General features: G+C 41.1%; 1 long non-coding RNA gene across 1 annotated transcript; it reads right to left on the bottom strand.

Annotated features, from left to right (window-relative positions):
- Positions 1–2,379: 2,379 nt before the first annotated feature.
- LOC134442043 (uncharacterized) lies at positions 2,380–3,952 on the bottom strand. The gene is made up of 3 exons (XR_010033275.1): positions 3,639–3,952; positions 3,016–3,233; positions 2,380–2,489 (listed from the first exon to the last, which is right to left on the bottom strand). It is a non-coding gene; the product is annotated as an uncharacterized LOC134442043 (long non-coding RNA).
- Between the last annotated feature and the right edge of the window lie 2,610 nt (positions 3,953–6,562).

Here is a 6,562-nt window from a genome sequence, read left to right as displayed (position 1 = left end):
ATTCTGACAGCCAGCCAGCTCTGTTACGGCAGTCGGCAACATGATAAAGTAACAAGAAGCAAACGTTGAAGCTCTCGGTTTTTAACAGTTCTTCGGCTAGAACTTTGCTATGGGTTGAATGTGCGCATATACTGGATGCTGAAACTAAACGACAAGCTTTATGAAACCGTGGCATTTTGCGTTGAGATGGAAAAGGAACGCGCCACACTCTTCTGGATACGAGGCTACGTGTGTGCGTTTTTTGCGCCAAAGGTCTTTCTACCAGCAAAACAAAATAGCAGGACAGAAGTGACAGCGTCAGAAAGAAAACAATGCTGTTCCGATTGCTGATGGAGACAACAGAGGTAAGGACATATTATGTATCTAGAGTTTTTGAATGGCTAATCTTGGTGTCGCCTCAAACTAGCTCTCTTCTCGGTGCCTTCGTATGGCTGTTCATGCTACCAGCTACAGATAGTCAAATGAATCAAAGCTACGTTTGGTCTCAAACAAAATTGTACACGGAAAATACGAACAGTATTCCTTCAGTAGGCAAGACAATCACAATCATATGATAAGCCCTGCACCAAATCATGGGGTATACTTATAAGTACAGTTGACTTTTACTTTTACTACTAGTAAAAACATTCTGTCTAGCCTACTGAGAAATGGTAGGCTACATTGATTCTCATGTCATATCACTTGGAGGTTTTACAGTGTGATACTGATCTGATGTAGTGACACACTTCTTTGTTTATTTAGGAAGGTGCCAAGTAACTCTGGAGGATATTCTCGCCATGACGAATCGAGCTGGTATCAACATTCTTCGAAGTTGAATCGGAGATTATAGCCAAAACTCGCAGGAACACACAGCTTTCAATTGAGTAAGTCGCCGAGGAATTTGTAAATTCTGTTTGATTTACTATGCCCAGACAGCTTTGTCGATATTGGGGTCAGTCAGTGACGTTAGTAGTAACTTCACAGCTAGTGCCACGATTGTATAGATTATTATTTGTTCTGTTGTGTTTCATGTCAGTGGATTATCCAAGAAGCATTTTTATTGCAGTATACTAATCAATTATTTATGAACATAAGCTGTGGTTGTACCACCCCCCCACCCCCCCACAAAAAACAAAACAAAAAACAAAACAAAACAAAACCCGTCATTGACTGAAGTGTCCCTACCTCTTACTTGCTGTATTGTGATCATCTGTCTCGTAGGAAATGCTGTACACAGCGCTCAGGGCCCTGGGAGCTGAACGTCTGCGGCCAGGTTACAGTACAGAACTTCTGTACTACTACCCTAGGGTCATCCAAGGTGCATCATGACCCTCATCCATCTCCCACCATACCATATGCTGGATGGAGTCAGAGTCTCTACATTGACTTATCATCTTGTGTTATATTGAGTAATTACAATGAAGTTATAAATCTAGTTGGTAATACTACACATAATTTGACACATTACACATCTTAGGTGCATTGTGGGGACCCCTTATTGGACCAAATGTAGCTGGTTCGAATCCCTCCTGACCTCTCCCTACATCTCCATCCATGGCTGAAGTGCCCTTGAGCAAGGCACCTAACCCCACATTGCTCCAGGGACTGTAACCAATACCACTTTTGGTAAATGAAAGCGTCAGCTAAGTGCAATGCATTTTTTTAAAAAATGCAATGAAATGAAAATGTAATATTCCATGTCTTTTGATAACATTTGTAAATTAATTTCATGCATCATTCCATTGTAACAATCATAGGGACACTTTCTCAACTTCCACCTGCACAATATCTTGGACTCACAGGAAGAGATTATCTACATAATTCAAAAGACACCGCACACTGCTTACCATTCTTTTTCTTACTTTATTTTGACACACAGGGCAAAATGCGTTGTTAGCTCAGAAAAATGAAGGAAGAAAAAGAACAATAAGCAGTGTGAAATGTCTTTTGAATTTTGTTCATTGTTCACCTTCTCCTGCCTCACATCAGCACCTGCATTGCTGAGGGCTTGTGCACAAGGACTCTCTTGAACTTAGGTCATCAATATAATTTGATGGCCATTGAAAATAAATTTTACACATTTATCCATTTGTCATTACTGCCTCAAGTGTCATTACTTTACCTTCTTTACATAAAGGAAAAGAGAGAAGATTTTACTGGGACTTTAATGTCAGCAGGTGTGACCAATAACAATGTGTACATCATAATTGTAATCATTCAGTCATTAACAATGTAGGAAGAAGTGAAGAATCTTGTAATAATGTAAGAAATGTCTTATTGGGTAACCAAGATGTCACTATCAAACATCAGAAAGTATTTTAGATAAATAGGGTTTAGGACCTTCCGAAATGATTGCTCCGTCATGACACTAAAACATACATGTCTGTTCTTGGACTGGAGTGGAGAGTTTTCGTGGTGGAGTGTTTGTTACACTCAGTTTATTCTATAGAGGGGTTGTCTCCTTTCCAGCACTCAGTCCATTAGGTCCTTTCAGAAGGTCTGGCGTCTATCTGGAAAATAGAAATGACAATTGTAGTGTATTATGTATGGCCATTGAACAGGAATGGTAAAGGCCAATCACATGAGTGCACAGTAGGTGATGGCAGTAATGTAACAGAATGTGAAACTCATAAAGAAGATTGTCTGCTCTCCAGATACACCGTGATAAGTCAAAAGGTGTTAGTTGAAGGCCACTAGACTTTTTTTATAATATTGGACAGGAAAGCAATGGGCATTTTGCCAGAGTAATACTGGATGGAAAAACCCTTTGAAAAATATCAACACGAAAGTAATTATAATTAATATTATATTAGTATTAGTAACTATTATTATAATTAGTATGAATGGTGTACTGTATGGGTAACGTGGCTCATAACTGTTTTTTCCCCTGAGCCACACATATCCCATGTGTTGCAACAACATTTCAGTTTTTACACATAAAATGTGTTCGTGATAACTCGCCTATGGAATACACCCTGGTGTGTTGTTTAGACTTCTAAAACAAATGCAGTGGAGTGGTAGGCCTGATGTGTTTACCTTTGTGGTAGACCATGCCGGTGCCAAACCGAAGTATTATCCAGACGACCGTCTTCAGGTGGTAGTGTTCGTCTGCGAAGGGCTAGTGAGAAACCGGGTCAGGAAATGACTGCACAGTAGATACTGATGGCTGGTCAACGGTGGGCTGCTATTCACAGGGGTCGAGTGAGGACGTCATGGAAAGTCCAGCTCTTGAGTCTTGACCTTCTCCTGTCTTTCTAAATAATAAATAAAGAAGTGTGTCAATACACCAGTATCACTGTAAAACCTACAACTAGTATGACCTGAAAATCAAGCAATGCAGGCCTGCCAGTTATTGGCTAGACAGTCGAATTACGTGCCGTCAGTTTTACTAGCAGTAAAAGTGAAAACCACAGTCGACCTACTCCATGATTTGGTGCAGGGCTTTGACAGGCTTATCATATGATTGTGATTGTCTTGCCTACTGAAGGACTACTATTTTCCGTGTACAATTTTGTTTGAGACCAAACGTAGCTTTGATTCATTTGACTATCTGTAGCTGGTAGCATGAACAGCCATATGAAGGCACCGAGAAGAGAGCTAGTTTGAGGCGACACCAAGATTAGCCATTCAAAAACTCAAGATACATAATATGTCCTTACCTCTGTTGTCTCCATCAGCAATCGGAACAGCAATGTTTTGTTTCTGACGCTGTCACTTCTGTCCTGCTATTTTGTTTTGCTGGTAGAAAGACCTTTGGCGCAAAAGCCGCACACACGTAGCCTCGTATCCAGGAGAGTGTGGCGCGTTCCTTTTCCATCTCAACGCAAAATGCCACGGTTTCATAAAGCTTGTCGTTTAGTTTCAGCATCCAGTATATGCGCACATTCAACCCATAGCAAAGTTCTAGCCGAAGAACTGTTAAAAACCGAGAGCTTCAACGTTTGCTTCTTGTTACTTTATCATGTTGCCGACTGCCGTAACAGAGCTGGCTGGCTGTCAGAATGAGCGTCGCAGAAAGATGACGTGGCACACCTCAGTCAATACAGATTTTTAATTCGTTCACTGAACCCGGGAGATTTAAATATTGAAATGAGGCGGAAACGTAATTGTATGACCCTAAATAAAATAAGAAAATACTGTTTATGCGTGTACGACGGATTTAAAGTCTGTGCCCCGCTGACTCCCGTTGTATGGTGGTTTGTGGATATCGCCCAAACCCAAAATCTCACGGAAGGCTTCAAATCAAACAAAAGTGACACAGGTGGGTAGCTCAGTGTATGATACACCATAATTAAGGTCCCAAATGCAAAATACCGACCTATTCCTTTAACATTGGTGAGTGACAGTGATGGACCAGTGATAAACCAGTAACAATAAGTGATAGAGTATAACGATATAACATTAAACATCGAACATTTAACATATAGGGGAATAAGAGACAGAATAATAACAATAATAAAATAACGTAAAAAAACAATGCCCAATAAAAAATGTAAATTTTCTCAAATTGTTCCTAAATAGATATACAGGACTGTATGTAGCCTAATTTTAAAACGAAGCTCTTCATTTCTTCTCCACCTCCGCGGGTCTCCTTAAGGGGCGTACACCTGATGTCATGTGACTCCTGTAAGAGTAATGCCATGACATGTCTCTGCTCTAAGACAGCGGTTCCCAAACTTTTCCCCCTGCGCACCCCCTTGTACATTTCAATGTGGTCCGCGCACCCCCTAAGCAAATATTTTGGTGTGCTGATGGCCACGAAACTATGACTCACTGCACATTATGCACAATTGTATTGGCGAATCCTCTTTTTCAATAGTCTAGGAGTTAAACTACACTTCAGATGGACCCTTCCAGCATACAATTCACCATACAATTAAAAACTACTTCATGTTCATTAATGCTGTATAAAAACTCACATATCCACCAAGGCTCTATTTAGCTCACGCACCCCCAGGGGTGCACGCACCCCAGTTTGGGAAACCCTGCTCTAAGAGATGTGAACATGTAGTAAACCTGTGTGAGGGTTACTTATGTCGTGTGTGTGTGTGTGTGTGTGTGTGTGTGTGTGTGTGTGTGTGTGGATTTGCTTGTGTGTGTGTGTGTGTGTGTGTGTGTGTGTGTGTGTGTGTGTGTGTGTGTGTGTGTGTGTGTGTGTGTGCGTGTGTGCATGTGTGCGTGTGTGTGTGTGTGTGCTTGACGGTGCTACAAGTAATGTCAGAATGGCATGTTGTAAACGTGTGTGTGTGTGCGTGAGCATGGCATGTTGTACACATCACTCCATTACATTCCTATTGCCTGAGGGAAACGCTCTAAAAACGTGTGCGTGTATTCCCTTCACCCCATAATGCACGCCGTACCACCAGTGGCATGCTGTAGTTGAAAGATGAACTACCATAATAATCCACTATGACATAGCACAGGGCCTTTAGTAATGTACTATGAGTCAGAGGCTGTAGTAGGTTAATTACCATAGCACTACTCACTTTCTCAACAGGGGAATCGGGGCACCCTGGGGTGCTGCGGGCCCCCCTCAGGGGTGCCTCGAAAATGTGGCTTATGAATAAATGATGTGATATAATACATATTTGTCTAAATTGATAAGTTTATGCTACTCAGTGGAATCTTCATTCATCTGCCATTCACGCCCCAGTCAGCTCCAAATGTGTTACTTTTCTAAGCTTGTGTGATTACGGATGCGATGCCATGTTACGGCTTGTTGGTTTGGGGTGCCTTGAAATTTTTCATGAATTGAAAGGGTGCCTCGCCTAAAAAAAAAGGTTGAGACACACTGTACTACGCTACTATGACATAGTAACAGGGCTTTGAACCGGTTCAAGGAACGAAAACGAAAACCGGAAACTTTTTGAATTTTACATGGAACGGAAACGAAACCGGAAACGTTATTATTTTTTATGTTCTGGAACAGGAACACTTTTTAAAAAAAATAATGGTAACCGGTTAAAACCGGTTTTATTTCGATCCTCAAAGTTTGTGTTGCCTTAGAATTAACTTTAAAAAAAAAAACCTAATTATTTTCCAGCTGAGGTTCACTTCCTGTGTGACATCACATTCGCTGAGTCAAAGTTCCCTTCCCTCCCAAACCATTCCTGGATGAATCGCTGACTGAATGGAAAGTGAGCTTTGGATTAAAAAGTCTTCACCCCACATCTTAAACAAGAGGTAAATTACGACCCATTGTTAATTAAAACGATCATTACAAACACAATATCAATCGCTATATTTGTCAACTCCACGTTAATGATAGACTTAGCGAACAGTTGGCTAAAGTGAACACCTCTATTTTCCTAATGCCCATGGCTAGCTATTCTTGGTAACACTAAACGGAATATCTTTCTCATTTGTGGCAACTTTTCTGTTTGTGTAGATGGGAAGACATGCTGAGAATCCAAATCGCCAGCTTTTTACCTTCGACCCAGCAACAAACAAATCAAAGTGCAGCGTTGAGGGATGTGGAGCCAAAATATCAGGCAACCACGCGGGGAACTTGCAGAGACATATCCAAAGGATTCACCCAGACCTGTTACAGTCTACGAATTCTACTGCTAACACTCAAAAAAGA

Source organism: Engraulis encrasicolus, unplaced genomic scaffold, assembly GCF_034702125.1.
Source record: "Engraulis encrasicolus isolate BLACKSEA-1 unplaced genomic scaffold, IST_EnEncr_1.0 scaffold_109_np1212, whole genome shotgun sequence".
Taxonomy (NCBI): domain Eukaryota; kingdom Metazoa; phylum Chordata; class Actinopteri; order Clupeiformes; family Engraulidae; genus Engraulis; species Engraulis encrasicolus.
The sequence above is the reverse complement of the archived record's forward strand: the minus strand, read 5'-3'. Positions and strand labels throughout refer to the sequence as shown.